The 17,619-nt window shown below is 36.1% G+C and overlaps 1 protein-coding gene across 3 annotated transcripts in view; it reads left to right on the top strand.

Moving 5' to 3' along the window:
• The window catches only part of WASF3 (WASP family member 3), a 148,598-nt gene that overhangs the window by 1,377 nt on the left and 129,602 nt on the right, over positions 1–17,619 (top strand). The window lies entirely within an intron of this gene.

Below are 17,619 nucleotides of genomic sequence, written 5' to 3'. Positions count from 1 at the left end.
AGTGTTATAATTGACTTATTTTTCTATTGCCTCTAGGGCAAAATCTATTGAAAGTTGGTTGCTTCTTTTGTATATACTTTACTCAACTTTTCTAGTTGTGAAACAATGTAGTGATTCTTTAAAGCTAGTTCTTTTATTTATGTGATAGGTTAAACAAAAGAAAGCTGGGTTTGACCTTTCCCATAGGCAGTTTTTATTGTGTCTGGTCTCCTTTCCAATAGTGTCTGTGTAGTGCTCATTTTTTCTTCGTTTTTAAAGACCTTAATTTCTATTCATGAAAGTTGTGTCTTTTCAGATGTTGAAAGCGCATTAGAATGGAAAGTTTGATTGACTATATATTTACTGTCTGACCTGTATTCACTGTTCAACAGTGAAAAGAAGCTTGTTCTAGAACTATATACATAAAAAAATTGTTCTTTCACTTCCAGTTGCTGACATGAGTTGCTTTATAGCATTGTTTTATCTGTTTGCTTAAAATTTCTGACCTAATAGCCAATGATGTGCTACACTATTTTTTTTTTAAATCCTGAAAGTAAAGTTGGAACAGACTTTGCTAAGTGGTCATGCCAACACTATAGCCTCCTCTCTGTATTCTTACTGTATCACGTTATACTTTCCATGGGAACCTGCATGTGGCAAATATCCTTTTGGTTATTGGAATGTTTTTATTAAAACAATTGCCATTGTAAGTATTGAGAGAATTTTCTATACTAGTGGGCCAGTACTAGTGGTCTTCTTTTAGAGTTCCAAGAACTGTCTTTGAAGAAGATAAACAGATTTTTCCCCCCTCATATGGTGTTGTCATTCCTTATATTTTCTTGGGAGTGACTCCATCCATATGCCATGCAGACCTTTACTTAAATGCTCAGCTTCTCTTTCAGTCTTTTTTCCCCCTAGGTACCCTGTATTCCTCTTTAAAGTCAGGTTTTCTTGGGACATGCTCTTGGGAATTTAGAACCAAATGCATTCTTCATGGCTGCTTTATTTATTTATTTTTTAACCCATTACTTATGCTTATGCGTATGATATAGGAATATTGTATACATAAATAAGTAATGCATATTGTAAAATAAGTTTAATATCACTTGCGATACATGGACTAAAAAGCCTCAGTTCCCTTTTTCTCTTCTTATTGTTGCCCTAGTCTTGTTTCTTTCTCCAGAGGTAGCCACAGTTAATACAGTGGGTATAGCCTTCTAGAATTTTTTTGGTAACTTTTTTTATTCAGAAGCTATTTAGTGATTTTCTGCCAAGTACCAGGCACTAGTTTAATACTGGGGTTGCAGAAGTAAGAGGTGAGAGCTGTTAAGATGTTCGTAGTCTGTGCAGTGCAGTGAGTGCTGCGATAAGAGTCTGTAAGTGGTGAGGGACAGGGGAGCATCACCTGAGTGACCTAATCCATTCATTCCCTTGCTTTGTTTATTAAGGAGATTCCAGAGTTTATCATATGTTCTGGGGATGCAGAGATAAACAAGGCAGATACCTCTGTCCACCCAGATGAACTTTCTGTTCAGCTCTGTTCTTGGATAAGATTTAACCATTGACTACAAAGCAGTGTATGCTAAGTGCTCTGAAAGGGGTCAGCCACAGGAGCTTGGAGGATGACTCCAGACCCAGCATAGACACTATTCAGAGAGATTTGAAAAGCTTCCCGGAGAGGTCTGAGAAAAGGAATTGGTTAGAATCTGGGTAGAGGAGAGTGGACAAAGGCTTGTTCATGGTACATTGGAGCAACTGAAAACAAAGTTTAGTTTGGTGGCAAGGACAGGGAAGTGGCAGGAATGAGATAGAAGTAAGTAGGGGGAGCAGCAGCCATTTTGGGGGAAAGATGATTGCTTTAAGGTGCCTGTGGGACATAGTGTTTAGTTGGCATCTGGACTGGGCAGACATTTGAGAGTTCTTAGCACCGTAGTTCCTAAATTATTTGTCGAGGTGCTACGGTGAGCTCAAGGGAAAATGCAGGATGTTAAATTGTTGAAGGAAACCCAGCACCGTGTAACATCCGTCCAACCCTGTGGTAACCACTAGTTCAGAGTAGTTAGCAGTTTCTCCAGTAGGTTGTACTCTGTTCCTTTCGATGATGTTGTCTTTGTAAGCTGGATTTTCAGTGGTTCCTGTTCCATGTGTGGGAATCAGTGTGGAACAGGAAATGAAAGCAGTGATATCCAGTCTGAGAAATTTTGAGTTGCTCAACACGTGTATATATACCATTAGTGAATACTTTATTAAAAATGAAATAAAAACACTTGTTTTTTTCCCTCTCAATTAAAGTGTCCTTTTTTCCAAATGGGTGTTAACTTGTTAGGATATAAATGCTTAAGTTATTTGAACTTATGTAATGATTCCATTACTCAGTAGCCATTTCTTTTGCCCTGAGACACTAATGGTGTCCTGGTGTCTAGAACCTCGTGCCTTTGTTTGTTTGTTAATGGAGGCTGTTGGGGAGAGGAGATTATTCAAGAATCATGGAGAGTGAGAAAAGGAGTGATGTAGAATGTGATCTGAGGAACTCTTGTGTGTGAAAGATAGGTAGGACAATAGGCTCCCAAATTGAGGCTAAGAAGGATGGAGCCATATAAATGGTGTCTTGGAAGCCATGGTCCAGGAGAACCTCAGTAAGGAGGGATGTTAACAGTCAGGAGGTCATTAGTAATATAGATGATGGCAATGGCAACACAGTGATGGGGACTAGAGCGAGATGTCCTGTTTGTAAGAGGGTTTAATAGTGAAGTGGAGCTAGTGCCTGTGAACAACTCAAGAAATGTGGTGCTGTAGGAAGTTGGGCAAAGGGGAGCTTTTTATTTTTTAAATGGAAGGATTTGAGCATATTAAAGAATCCAAGGGGAGATGATGTTAGGGGGATATCCAATGGAATAGTGGTTTCAAAGTTTCCATTGGATTTAGTCCTAGAATATAATTACTGATTTTGGCAAGAAGAGTCTCAGGGGAGCCTTATGGCAGCGAATTAAAGAGTGAATGGTGCTCATCTATAATACTTTCAACAATAAAGATACATTTTTTAAAAAGTGAATGGCTGCAGGGAGTGTGTGTGTGTGTGTGTGTGTGTGTGTGTGTGTAGCGCCAGGGAGGTAGTTCTTTCTAAAACTTGTTAATTTTTTTTATAGTGACTTTATTTTCTTATGAAACATTATTTTTAAAGATGCTTATTTCCTTTTCAGGGCAGGCATGCTTTTCTTAGGACTGGCTGGTCCTTCTGAGAGTAAGGTCCTCTGGGCATGGCCTTGCCCTTTTGTAGGTCCTGGTGTCCTCTGGAGGTGGTATCTGTCTGTGACTATCCTCATTGGCTGTCCTGTTCTCACCTTAAGCCAGTTTTTGTTTGTTTGTTTGTTTGTTTTTGTATCAGAGCCTGTCCTCCTATCTTAATAGATGTCTTTAGATTAGAATATTTTTTCACACCCAGATTTTACTCTGAATCTCCAGAGCCAGCCCTGTTCTGTTTCTTCTTCCCTGGACCTGTGCCTCTTCTCTTTGAGGTGAGCTCTTTTCTTTTGTTCACTTTTTTTTCTTTAAATTTTAAACATCCCAAATATCCAGGGCATTTTCTCATGTTACTAGGCCTTGACTCTCAGCTCAGCATCTGGGATCATTTCTCAACTTTTTCCTTGTGAAACTTTTCCTTGGGCCTGTTCCTAGGGTGCCCTCCGATTTCTTGGAACAATGGTCTTGAAATTGATCTAAAGATATATTTTGTTGTTAATGTATTCTTGAACTTTTTCAGTGTTTTATGTATTTTAACTTTTTTTCTTTTAGTTTTTACTTTATGTTTCTTTTTAGTCGGTCTTGAGTACTTCCTTTTTCTACAATTGAAAGCCATGTTGGATTTTTAAGCGTTGTGCTCAGTGCACGTTGGAGATTTTATTGCCATGCTGCAGCAGTGCCATTTTAGTTTTGCTCACAGCATCCTCTCATTGAGTGCTGTTACCCACTTTGTGCACACGAACAGTTCAGTGAAATTACATTGTAATGTAAAATATGAGTGTGATTAATGTGAACTAGAATCCATGTCGCCATATTTTATCAGTTAAATGGATGAAATGGTATGTTCTTTGCACATAGTTGATCCTCAACAAATATTTTTTCATTGACTGAATATGTTTTATGTGTTGATTCATGAACATATAATAAGTCTAACACTACCACTACTATATAATTTAGAAAGTGGTCTGAGTCATTTTGCCCTACTAATATCAGTTACTTTTTTTTCAGCTCTCCAAATATGTATGTGACGCATTTTTTGACTGTTTTATTATGTAATCCTTGTTAGGGTATTACCTAGGCAGGTTTCAGTTCTGAATTGGCTTTGTAACTCTTTGCTGGGCCATATTCTTTCCTCAGTTTAGAATTAATGCTTATGGAGAGGCTTATGGATTTAAATTGCCCCTTGTGTACATGGAAGAAACAGTGTCTAAACACAAGGAGAAAAGTATCTAGTCCAATTTGATGGATGACATTAACCAGAGAAAGAGCAACTTATACTTATGTTGTCCATTCGAGAGAGGCTGTACATAGCTGAGAGTGAGGAGGAACATACTTACTTTCTATTCTTCAAAAGTAAGATCTTAATTTATTTGGGGGAATTGTAATTTTCTAGTATAGGATACATGTCCATTTTCAACACAAATAGAAAAACACATTTCGTTCTGTAATCAACCCTGTAGAATTTAAAGCATATCTTGGTTCTTGGTTTTCCATAGTATTTGTTTCCCTTTTTTTTTTTTTTTACATCTTTTAGAATTAATTATCCTGATTTTTATTTAAAAATCAGAAATACACAGAAATGCTCAAATTTCCCAGTCACCTCTTCAGATTTTAATTGTACACTTGCAAACACCATTGTTCCCAAAGGCGTCACTAAAATGTGAATCATTCTTTGAGGTTTCCCAGGGAGGAAGATTATTAAGATGTTATTCCTTTTTAAAAGTTGGCATTATAATTTTGAATGGTTACAAGGCTTATCAGTGATAATGAAGTTTGTACCTGAGCCTGAGCCATAATTAAATTTTTCATAGCTTCTGTGCTGTTTGTCCATTGTGTTACATAGGCTAATTAAACACTTCTTCCATTTCTGACATGGCCAGTTTCCTCTATACTTAAATCTTTTAAAAAAATTATGGAAACAACAAAACCTCAGGACATCATTTGAAAAAATTGTATAGGGATTAGGCATTAGAGGGTTTAGAACAGAAATTTTCTTTTAAGCTACATTTATGGTTACTTATTCTTGCTAGACAGGAATTTAGAAATTTTTGGTTTCATTTCTTAGGCTATTTGGTTTCTGATTATTATATTTCATTGAGGTGAAATATATTGCCCTGCATTTTAACATTTATTCAGGTTGGTTCTTTCTCTTTTGGACACCACTATAACTTAGATCAACTGTGTATCAGTGACAGTTACAAATAGTTTTGTTTAGATAGAATATGCTCTTTATCTGAATTTTTATTGTTCTAGTTGCTTATGATTTTATTGAACACAAACAGTGAAGGCTTATCTCTCTTGTCCTTCATTAAATAAAGATGGAATTAGTTTATGAAAATGCTCATAATAATAAAGCTGAATATAAACAATGAGAATAAAAATCATAAGGGGATCAGGAATTAAAAGAATAAAACCTATACTTTCAAGTTAAAGTTAAAGATTCCAGTGACTTAGCACAATAAACATCTATTTTGCACCCACATTGAAGTTCAGTGTTGGGGTTCTGGTGGGGTGATCTTCCACAGGGCCCTTCAGGTAGTCAGGCTATTTTTTTAACCTTGTGAATCAGCCTCCTATAGGAAAGGGGAACCTGCCCAGGTCACCTGGTGGTAGGGAAAGAGAGCAGTCTTGTTTTTTGTTGCTAATTTTCACCCCAGGATATTTTTCTATTGATTTTTAGGGAGAGTGGAAAGGAGGGGGAGAGACAAACAGAGAGAAACATCGATGTGAAAGAAACACATTGATTGTTGTCTCCCACACACACCCTGATCGGGACTGGGATCAAGCCTGCAACCCAGGCACGTGCCCTTGACCAGAATCGAACCTGGGATCCTTCAGTCTGTGGGCCGATGCTCTATCCACTGAGCCAAACCGGCCAGGGCCTGTGGGAGGTTCTATGGGCCCCTGGCTGTACTCAGACATGGTCTCAACTTACTTTAGGCTAAAAAATGTAATCCAGCTGTGAACCCCGGAGAAGAGAGCATATGGATAACAGGTACATAATCAGTCTGCCACAGGCTGATAGGACCTTGGCCGAGTGTCCTGATGGCCAAACTGAAAGGAACTCTGCATTGTAGTTTTCATCATCCATAACAAACACACTAGTTTCTCTTCCTTAATATGTTCTATGACTTCTCATTTGGAGCTTCTTATGGGTTACATTGAAAACTGTAGTGGGTGACGTGCTCAGTGACATTATTGCAACACCTAGAACAGTGGTTCTAATGAGACTGATTATTGTAATGTCCTTATATGAAGTTAAATACATCTTAAAAATGATCTGCAGAGGGTCAGACTAGCGTTGTTTATATACTTTCTTGTGACAAGAATTGCATATCCTTCAGCCATTCAGGAATATAATTAATATCAAACGGATTTTTGGTAAAAGATGTATAAAAGATAGTTAGTTTGAATTATTTTTTTCTGATGAACTTGGAGTGCTGGTATTTTATGCTGCCAGTTAAAAGTAGCTTTGAGACCAGGAACAGAGACATGATTGATTAATTCAGTCAATGTACTGTATGCCAAGCTTGTTCTAGAACAAAGGCTGGTGAACTTCTAGAACAAGGCCAGTGGCCACATCTTGACTTTTGCATGATTTTATAAAGAAAATTGTGTTGGAACACAGAATGCCCATTCATTCATATATTGTCTGTGGCTGCCTTCCTGCTACAAGGCATCATTGAGTAGAGTTGAATGGTTGGGTCATGGACTGTCTAACCTGCAAAGTATAAAATAGTTATTTGACCCTTCACAGCAAAAATTCTTGACCTGTGTTCTAGAGGATGAATTTCAGCCTTTTCTTATGGAGATCACATTCTAGTGGGGGAGAAAGATGATAAATAAACAACATTAATATATGTCATAGTAATGGCTATAAAGAAAATAGAGCAAGCAAGGGAGGAGAGTGCCAGGGACTATTTTTGACAGTGTGGTCAAGGAAGGCATTTCTGAGGTGATATTTGAGTAGAGGTGTGAGTAAAGGTGGAGAGCCAGTCAGGCAAATATTTTGGGAAAGAGCCTTTATGGGGGAAGGAACAGCAAGTGCAAAGGCCCTTGGGATATAAGGAGGACAGTATGAGTAATTGTGTGTGTGTGAGATCATAGAGGTAGGAGAGGGCCAGACCATGTGGGCCCCCATAGACTGTAGTGGCACATTGCATTTTATTTTGAGATGGAAAGCCATTGTAAGGTTTTGAGCAGAGAAGTGATTTATCCTTTGATTTAGATTTTAAAAGGATCATCAGGAATGCTGTGTAGAGAATAGATTGGAGACGACAAGAGGAGAAGGAACACGTGTCCACATGCTTGGCAGTACTAGATGTTGAGGATATCAAGATGAATCAAATGGTTCCTGTATTCGAGGGACTGACAGTGTACTAGCTGAGAATACAAGCGAAAAGATCACTGTGGTTATACTGTGACCAGTGGAAAAGCAAAAGGTGCCTTGGGCCCTAGCTGGTTTGGCTCAGTGGATAGAGCGTCAGCCTGTGGACTGAAGGATCCCAGGTTCGATTTTGGTCAAGGGCACATGCTTGGGTTGGGGGCTTGATCCCCAGTAGGGGCCGTGCAGGAGGCAGCCAATCAGTGATCCCCTCTCATAATTGATGTTTCTATCTCACTCTCCCTATCTGAAATCATTAAAAATATATATATTTTAAAAAAGGTGCCTTGGGATTGCACAGGAAGATGCTCCATCTAAACTGGCAGATGAGCCTGACCCGAGAAAATGGAGGACCCTAATCTACTAGTATAGCTGGCCATTCTATACCTGAGCTTTGGGATCTTAGTAGGACCACATAAACCACACTCTGCCTGGTCATCAAAGATTCTACCACAGAGCAGAGGTACAGTGGGTTTCAGATTATAATGAGTGCTTTCTGGAACATTGTGGGAGAATGGTTCTAAGATGGCATTGAAGCCCAATGGGATACAGGGTAGGGGGCACTGAAGGGGTGGGGGTGATGCCTTCTTGGCAGAGAGGAGGATCAAGGTAACTGGTATGGACAAATAAGTACCATTTGGCTGTAGAAAAGTCCCAGTAATTTGTCCATAGAATATATTGCAGAGCATTACTGACTTTTCCCAGGAACCAAGCAGCATGAATTAGTCGTAAAATATATCTCTGAGGAATTACGCAAATTGATCTGCTCTCTGGAATTATTGGATATGATCCAGTTAGAGTATGGAGGAAACCTGTAAAGTGATTCTTATTTTTGAGAGGTGATATTAAGCCATTTTGGATAATAATTAGTGCCATTTTTATTAGTGTAGAGAGTATTTTATTGGTTATTCACCTTTCTGTTTTCTATAATAGAGTGTCTAGATCACCCAAAAATAATTTTAGTGATTATAATACAGGCTTTAAAATAATCATAGAGGGAGTTTGGTTGTTTTTTTTTTTTTTACACTCTCTTTGTAACTGATGGAACGAAATTTAGTAAGGATATATAAGATTTGAACAACACAATCAATAAACTTGCTTTGCCTATCTAGACATTGCCCTTAACAACCACAGAATATACATTCTTTACCAGTGTTGGTTGACTTCACCCAGCCTTCTGGGCAAAAGCAAGTCTCAGTATAGTTCAGAGGATTGAAAGCAAACAGAATAGTGTTCTCTAAGTTAAACTAAAATCAATAGCAAAATGAAACTAGCAAATCTTTTCTGAATAACCCATGGGTCATAGAAGATATATTACAGTGGGAATTCAAAAAATTGAGAAAGTTTGATCAGAGTTAATATAAAAATACTATATATCAAATTTGTGAGGTATAGTTAAAATCATACTGAGAGGAAAGTTTATAGCTTTAAATGCATGTTAGGAAAAAAAGAAAAACTGAAAAAATGAAGTGATCTGAGCATCCATCTCAAGAAGACAGGAAAACAAACAAACAAACAAACAAACAACAAAACACCCCAGCAAACTAAATCCAGACGGAGTAGATGGACATTATAAAAGGAGAAGTTAATAAAATAGAAAAAAAAATACACTAGAAAACGTCTACAATGCTAGCTGTCCTTTTGAAAAGACCAATGACTTAAATAAATTTGGTGAGATAAATAAGTTTCAAAAATTCAGATGTACAAGTAACCAAAATTAGGAATGAAAAAGGGAACATCACATGAGACCCTACCAATATTAAAGGTATGGTTCTTTTTTCTTTCTTTTTATAGGGTGAGTTCTTTGAAAGCTTTTTCTATTTCTTCTGGGGAAATTAGTTAGTTTAAGTGTTCTATTTCTGCTGGGGTCCATTTTGGTAAACTGTACTTTCCTAAGAAATTATCCATTTTATCTAGGTTTTAAAATGTATTTGCTTTGAAGTATGCGGAGTAGTCTTATGTTTTATATATATATTTTTTATATTTGTGTATTTGCTCCTTTTTTCTTTGATAGAATTTGTGTGTGCTTTGTTTATTTCAGTATTTTTTATTGTGGTAAAAAATAAGTAATATAAAGTGGACCATATTAACCATTTTAAGTGTACTGTTCAGTGGTATCAACTACATTTACATTGTTGTACAACCACCACCACATTCTTCTCCAGAACTGAAATTTCATCTTCCAGTACTGAAATTCTGTATCACTGAATAATAACTCTCCAGCCCCGCTCCCCCAGTGACTGACAACTTCTATTGTACTTTCTGTTATGAATTTGACTACTCTGGTTACCTCAAAAAATGGATTCAGTTTTTTTTAAGAACTAGGATTTTTATTAATTTGATCTGTTCTCTATAAACATTAATTTCTGCTTCTATCTATAATTATTATCTTTGTGCTTTCTTTTGTTTTTCTGTGTTCTCTTTCTAGCTTTTTGAGTTAGGAATATAATTCATGTATTTACTTAAAAAAATGATATAGGTGTTTAGAGCTCTGATTTTTTTTTCTGATTATTACTTAAAATTATTCTAGGGACTCCGATATGTAACATTTTCATTATTCCACTTTTCAGAAATTTTGTGATTTGTGCACATATTCCCTTTCATTAAAGAGTTTCAATTTTTAGCTGGAAAGACTTTTGTATTTAATTTCTAGTTTTTTTTTTTAAATTTGTAAATATTATTGATATTGATACAGAAAAGTCTACCGATCAGAAATGTAGAGCTTGGTGAAAATGCATTTACCTGTGAAACTAGCACCCAGACGTTACAGTGCCCCCTTTGAGTCATGATCACCCCACTCTCAAAGGGCAACTTACGGTGACTTTTAACATTGATGAGTTTTGCCCAATTTTGAATTTAGATCATTTATTACATATGGTTTTGTGTTTAGATCCTTAGTTCAACAATTTTGTTAAATTCATCCATGTTGTTGCAAGTACTCATGCATTCTTTTTGCTGTATAATATTTCATTGGGTGATTATACAGTTCTTTTGTATAATCTCTCCTTTGGTGGGTATTTATATTGTTTCCAATGTTTTTTATTTCTAGTTCCCCCCCCCATTGTAATTAGTGGCTATTGGTTGCAACATTTCTGTTTTATGACTATATTAATGATTTCTTTGTGCCTCAATATAGAATATTTTTTGTAGGTTTGTTCATTATTAGAGTATAATGTTCAATATATGTCCAAAAAACCTTACTGGTTATATTGTTAGATCATTTATGTCCTTACTTAATTCCCCCCCTACCCCCTTGAATTCTCATGCTGAGTGGTGTGTGTGTCTTATTTATAATGAATTTCTATTTATTTATTCTTGGATTAGCAATAGTTTCTATTATTTGGTTTATAGATATTAACTTATTTTTTCATTGTGAAATAGAGTGTTTAGCATTTGTCTGTTGAATACTTTTTGCTTAAATTTTATTTTGTCTAGTATGATTGCAACCTAATTGTTCCATTTGCGTGATAAGTATTTATTTGTCCCTTTATTTTTGCCTTTTTGAATCGCTGCATTTTAAGTATGTCCTATATATACTGCACAGAGTTGGACTTTGCTCTCTAAGCAAGTTTGAAAATCTTTAAATAGGCAAGTTAAGTCCATTCACATTGTTATATCTGATGTTTGTTTTTTCTTCTGTCATTTTATAATTGCTATCTGTATTATACTTACTATGTTTATTATTAGGTGTGTTTTACTTGAGTTAAAAAAATACTTCTTTTGAAATGTAGGAAGGACTAAATTTTTCAGTGATTACATTTCCCTTATATACCTTTGTTAGCACCTTTAATCCTCTTCCCACTTTTAAACCTATCCTTTTAATATCAGCAAGTGTCATTCTTTCGTTTTCACCTATTACTCATATAATACTCAGTGATTTTGTCTTCTCTTTTCTCTCTTCCTGTAATTTTAGTTGTATTTTTCTGCTTTGTCAGACATGTTTACACACTGTTCTTTTTCCATAAGCCCAGTCTTGTCTTTAATTCTGCAATTAAATATATAAACCGCTCACTTATTCATTAGTCCTTTTGCTTAAATTTCTCCAGTCATCCATTGATTAAATGGAATTAATGCCCTCATGCATCTATTGAATGTAACAGATTAACATCTTTCCTATGCATCTTGAATTATATCACTTGTGTATCCTTGGGAAAACTGAGGAAATAGTTATTCAGATAATTATCTGTGTCTGTAATTCATATGCTGAACTGAGTTAGAGAAAGATGATTAGAATCCTTAGGAAGGGTGCATGTGTAAGTGTTTTTAGAGTGCCTGCTTATTCAAGTATTTTTTTTATGGCTTTGATAGCTTGAAGATATAAAATCCTTGTTTTCACTTTTCTAAGTTTTTTAAAAATGATTTTTTACTTTTGTCTTGCTATTTATTTTAATTCTCACTGGAGGATATGTTGACTGATTTTTCTTTTTATTTAATTTTTATTTTTAGAGAGACAGAAAGGGAGAGAGAGGGAGAGAGACTGAGGAAAACATTCATTAGCTGCCTTTTACACGTTCCGCAACTGGGACCAAACCTGCAACCCAGGCACGTGCCCCCACTGGGAATCGAACCTGTGGCTTTTTGGTATATGGGATAATGCTCCAACTAACTGAGCCGCACTGGTCAGGACTGTATGTTGTTTTAATAAGTTTATGCCAGTATCATTCTCTGTTCTTGGAAGTTATTTCATCTTTTAGCCTGGAGGCCTGAGGATCTTTTCTGTATCATTAAAGTCTTATAGCCTTTATAAGTTTGTATCCTTATACTCTCTGTTCCTGGTAAGTTTTCCCCAGTTGGCTCTTTAAATGTATAGTTTAAGTTTTCTTTTGTTTCCAGAAAGTTTTCTTGGATTACTGTTTTAAATAATATCCCACTGTTTTGAATATGTTCTTCCAGAGTCTTGTATATATGCTCCTTGGAGTAAGTTTATCCACATATATGAATGTTTGACCTTCTTTGACTGTCTTCTAAAAGTCACTTCCCTTTCTTCTGCTTACTTCTTTATCTTTTTCCTTTGGTTGTTTTCTTGCTTTTCCTCAATACCTTTTATTAAATTTTCACTTATTAAATTTATTCTCCTTTGGGCACCTTTTTACTTAATCTTCATTTCTAATATGATTTTTTTTCCTGTTACCTAAGTTAAATCTACTTTGTACTGTTTCTTCCTTTTTTCCTCCACTTCTGTTCTTAGTTTCTGTATACGTTTCCTACATGCTTGTTTGAGGATATTTAGTTTAGTTTCGAGTGTTATGTTACAGTTTTCTTTAGCTTTATGGTGGCTTTGGTGGGAGAAGTTTTATTAGCTGAAATGCTATGTTTTCTGTTTTGTTTTGTTTTAAATAGTAGTCTCATGTGGATGTGGGTTTTATTTATTTACATAGTTTTTTGAACCCCTGTTTTTTGTGTAGTAGGTTATCTAGTTGGAGAGCTTTCTTTCCAATCCTGTCTTTTTCTGTGCAATTTCTTCAATGGATGATGTTGGTTTTGGGGAGTAGATGGCATGTCTTATTTTGCTTTCATTTGTGTGGGTCCTTATTTCTTCTCTTATTTGCTTCTTTCCCTTTTCTGCCATGTCTCCAAGGGGCGCCACTCATTCTCTAAATATCTGACTGTCTCACAAGCATTGCTTCTCTAAGTCTACAACTTCTGGTTCTACTTGCTTTCAAGCCCCTTTTCTTTAGCCATTTCTGTGAACTACCAAGTCTTGATCTGTGATCAGTGATTTAAATGTTTCTTTATTTTGAGGGAGGTTGTAGTCATTTGTCTTCAACATTTCTCTACTCTGTTTTACGGAACCTGTCATCTCTCCTCCCCTGTTCTCTACCCGTAGGCTTGCAGTGGTGTATGCTGGAAGCTCTGTTGGAATTTAATTTATTTCTCTACTTATAAGTAATTTGAAGGCTATTGTATTCTGCCTCCTACTAATGCTGGAAGGCATGAGTTACAAGTTTTTTTTTTTTTCCCTCTTCATAGAGATACATAAATGTTTTAGAAGAAGGATGTATGGTCAAATTTGAAATATGGTGGTTAAAATCTTCTAAGCCTGGAGGTCCTGATAGGCTCACATAATCTTAATGTCAAATATTATAAAGTGTTTGTTATAAGATAAAAATTATAAGACAGTCTCCTTCATAAACATACTTGCAAAAATCCTAAAAAAACATTTAAATCTATAAATATAAAAGGATAATATATCATGAAAAGTTTGCATTTATTCTAGAATGCAAGGTTGGTTTAACATTTAAAATAAAATATTTTGCCATATTAATGAAGAAGAAAAAGCATACAGTTATCATTAGATGAAGAAAACATTAAAATTTAACAGCTATTCATGATGAAAAACTCAAGCAAACTAGAAAACAGTAGTCTTAGGAAGATGAAAATGATGAAATATTCTCTTCTGAAATTGGGACTGAGATAAGGATTCTTGTTATTACCGCAATATGCTGTAAGTTCTAGCCAGTGCAGTAAGATTTAAAAAAAAAAAAAGAAAAAAGTTATAAGAATTGGCAGACAAGAAAAAATTCGACATATGCAGGCAGTGCTCTTGTGTATGTAGGAACAGCTAAAAGAATCTAATATATGTAAAGTTAAACTTAAGCAATGAATTTAGTATAGTTGCTGAATTTTCTATATCAATGAACAATTAGAAAATGAAATGAATAAGTTTCTATTTATAATAATATTGAAAATCCAAACATATAGGAATGAAATAGTAAGAAATTTGCAATACCTTTACATAGGAAACCATAATTTATTAGAGAATTTAAGGAAAGGGTAAATAAAGAAGGAACAGACCATGTTCATGGAATGAAAGGCTAAATATTATAGAGATGTTATTTCTCCCTAAATTGATCCATAGGTTCTGTCCAATCCAGTCCATAACCTGAAAAGTTTTGGGGGATGGAATTTGTTTCTAAAATTTATATGGAAATTTAGAGGGTCAAGAATATCAAGAACCTGTTGAAGAACAATAAGGTGGCAGGACTTACCAGATATTAAAAGTTACTGTAAAGTCAATATTCAAGACAGTGTGGTATTGGCATAAGTGTAGGCAAATAAGTTAATGAAACTGAATAGAAAACCTTGAAACAGACCCACACATATGTAGACATTTGGTATGTTTAAGTGCAAAATAGTTTGGAAAGGATGTTCTTTTTAATTTTATTTTTCAATTACACTTACAATTAATGTTATATTAGTTTCAGGTGTACATTATAGTGGTTAGACAATCATATACTTTATAAAGCTACCACCAGCATGTAAGGCCATACCACCCTGAACATGCCTGATCTAGGATAGTCTTTTTGATAATTGGTGTGCAATCCCTGAAATGGTATCTATAAATGACATTTGATCTCTAACTTATACACAAAAATCAATTCCAGATACACTAAAGATCTAAAGATGAAAGGGGAAAGAAAAGGATAGCTTTATGGCATAAGAGTATGGGAAAGATTCTTAAACAGGACATAGAAAGCTCTGACCATAAATGAATAGATGTTAAGTTGAACTAAATTAATACTAAGAACTTCTGTTTATTAAAACATGTCATTAAGAGTAGAAAAGTAACCCATAGACTGAAAGAGAATGTTTGAATCACATGTAAACTGACATGTCTCCTACCTAGAAAGTTTAAGGACTGAGCTGAAAATAAGAAAGCCAGATAATACAATTAAAAAATGGTAAGCCTAACCGGTTTGGCTCAGTGGATAGAGCGTTGGCCTGCGGACTGAAAGGTCCCAGGTTCGATTTCGGTCAGGGGCATGTACCTGGGTTGCGGGCACATCCCCAGTGGGAGGTGTGCAGGAGGCAGCTGATCGATGTTTCTCTCTCATCGATGTTTCTGACTCTCTATCCCTCTCCCTTCCTCTCTGTAAAAAAATCAATAAAATATATATTTAAAAAAAAAATGGTAAGAGACTTACACAAGCACTTTATAAAAGGACTAGAGGCCCGGTGCATGAAATTTGTGCATGGATGGGGTCCCTAGGCCTGGCTGGCCATCAGGGCAGATCAGGGCCGTGCCGATCGGGGCCTGCCGGCTAGGGGGAGGGACAGAATGTGGGAGGTTGGCTGCCGGCCCCAAGGAGGGAGTTGGCCCTCGGCCCTTTTGGGAAAGAGGCCACATCTGCTGCCTCCCACCCCTGATTTCCCGTCCCAGCCCAGGGCCTGCCGGCTGGGGGATGGACTGCGGGAGGTTGGCTGGTTGGGGGAGGTTGGCTGTGGGAGCACACTGACCACCAGGGGGCAGCTCCTGCATTGAGCATCTGCCTCCTGGTGGTCAGTGTGCATCATAGTGACTGGTTGTTCCAGTCGTTCCGGTTGTTTGGTTGTAGCGGTCGCTTAGGCTTTCATATACATATGTAGATATACAAATGGTCCATGGACAAATGAAAAGAAGCTTAAACTATTCATAATGAGGAAAGTGCAATTTGAAATAGTAATGAGATAAAACCACATAATCATCAGATTGGCTAAAATTGAAGACTGGCATTCTGTAATTTGGAGAAGGTGGAAAACCAGAAATTCATATGCCTGGCTGGTGGGAGTATAAATTGGGAGATGCATGTTGAAGAATTATTGGGCATTGTTGAAGATACACATACCTTGTGAATCAGAATCTCTTCTAGGTATACACTCAACAGAAATGCATGACTGATTGTACCAATACACTTACTGTGTTGTTCACAGCAACGTTATTTGTAATAGCCCCGTTTGGAAACCCAGATGTTCATCAATAGAATGATTAAATAAATTGTGGTGTACACTGTTCAGTGATAGAATTGAAAAAACTTCAGTAACACTAATAATATCACTAATTTAATGTGGAGCAAAAGATGCTAGATATTATAGAATCCATACTGTAAGGTTTCATTTCAGTAAAATTAAAAAGTGGGTGTTAGGAGTGAGGAAAGGGAGAAGAAGGGATTTATAACTGAGGGGCACTTCTGAGGGTGTGACAGTACCCTATTTCCTGGGCTGGTCGTTTGTGATAATTCTTCAAGCCATACATTTTTGGGCTGTGAACTTTTTTTGCATTGTGTAATACTTCCAAAAAAAGTTTAAAAAATTTAAGTAGAATAAGAAAGGAAGGAGGCATTTGAATCTGTTATAAATGCTTTTGTGTGTAATACTTTAAAAATCCCTTTTTTCACTTTGGCAGTCTGGAATTTAATAGCTGAATATATTTTATATATTACATTCATACTAATCTTTGGATTAGCTCTCCTTTTTAGCTAGTATCTAGTTTTTCAAAAAAATTCATTTTTAAATGTTAATTTTTTTAGTGAAAATCAACTTGGATTTTGAGCAAGTTTTTCAAACCCTCTCTCCCCATCAGTTCTAAATTGTCCAGCCTTCAGTGGAAGGCCTGCAGACGCTGTAAAGCCTTTGACAGCTTCAGACCTCACTAGCCTTCCTTTCTTCTGTACTCCACCCCAGCAGGCGCGGAGTGTTGGGTGGGGACTCCTGAAGGTCTTCAGGGCCTTTTCAGCTTTCAGGAAGGTCACACTTGTTTTCATGATTATACTGAGACATTACCTGTCCTTTTTATTCTGATTTCTCTCAGCGTACAGTGCCATTTTTCAGAGGCCACATGACAGAACCACAGTTTCCTGAAAGGACTGTTAAACACTCCTTTTTCTGAGTAGATGTCTGTGTGCGGCTGAATTGTCTTCATATACTGCAACCAAAACAACGTAATCATGGCAGATTGAATTCAGAAAGCAGATATGAAAATCCAGCTGTCTTAAGCCGGACAGTAAAGGAACTTGCAAAAATATGATAGTGCCAATAATTTTTTTTTATTTTCAGAAATATAGTTATTTTCCTTTAAAATATATTTAACACATGAGTTGATTTTGTCTTTTTCAATTATTTAATAAATATTTAAAACATTTCAGTCTTAATTTATAGTAGGGTAAATATTGATAAATACAACTCAAGAACAATATAGCTCTTTGGGGTTTCAAATTGTAAGAGGTCCTGAACAAAAATTTGAGAATTGTTGCTTCATA

This window comes from Myotis myotis, unplaced genomic scaffold (assembly GCF_014108235.1).
Source record: "Myotis myotis isolate mMyoMyo1 unplaced genomic scaffold, mMyoMyo1.p scaffold_m19_p_3, whole genome shotgun sequence".
Lineage (NCBI taxonomy): Eukaryota > Metazoa > Chordata > Mammalia > Chiroptera > Vespertilionidae > Myotis > Myotis myotis.
This window is presented reverse-complemented; position numbering and strand designations above follow the sequence as displayed.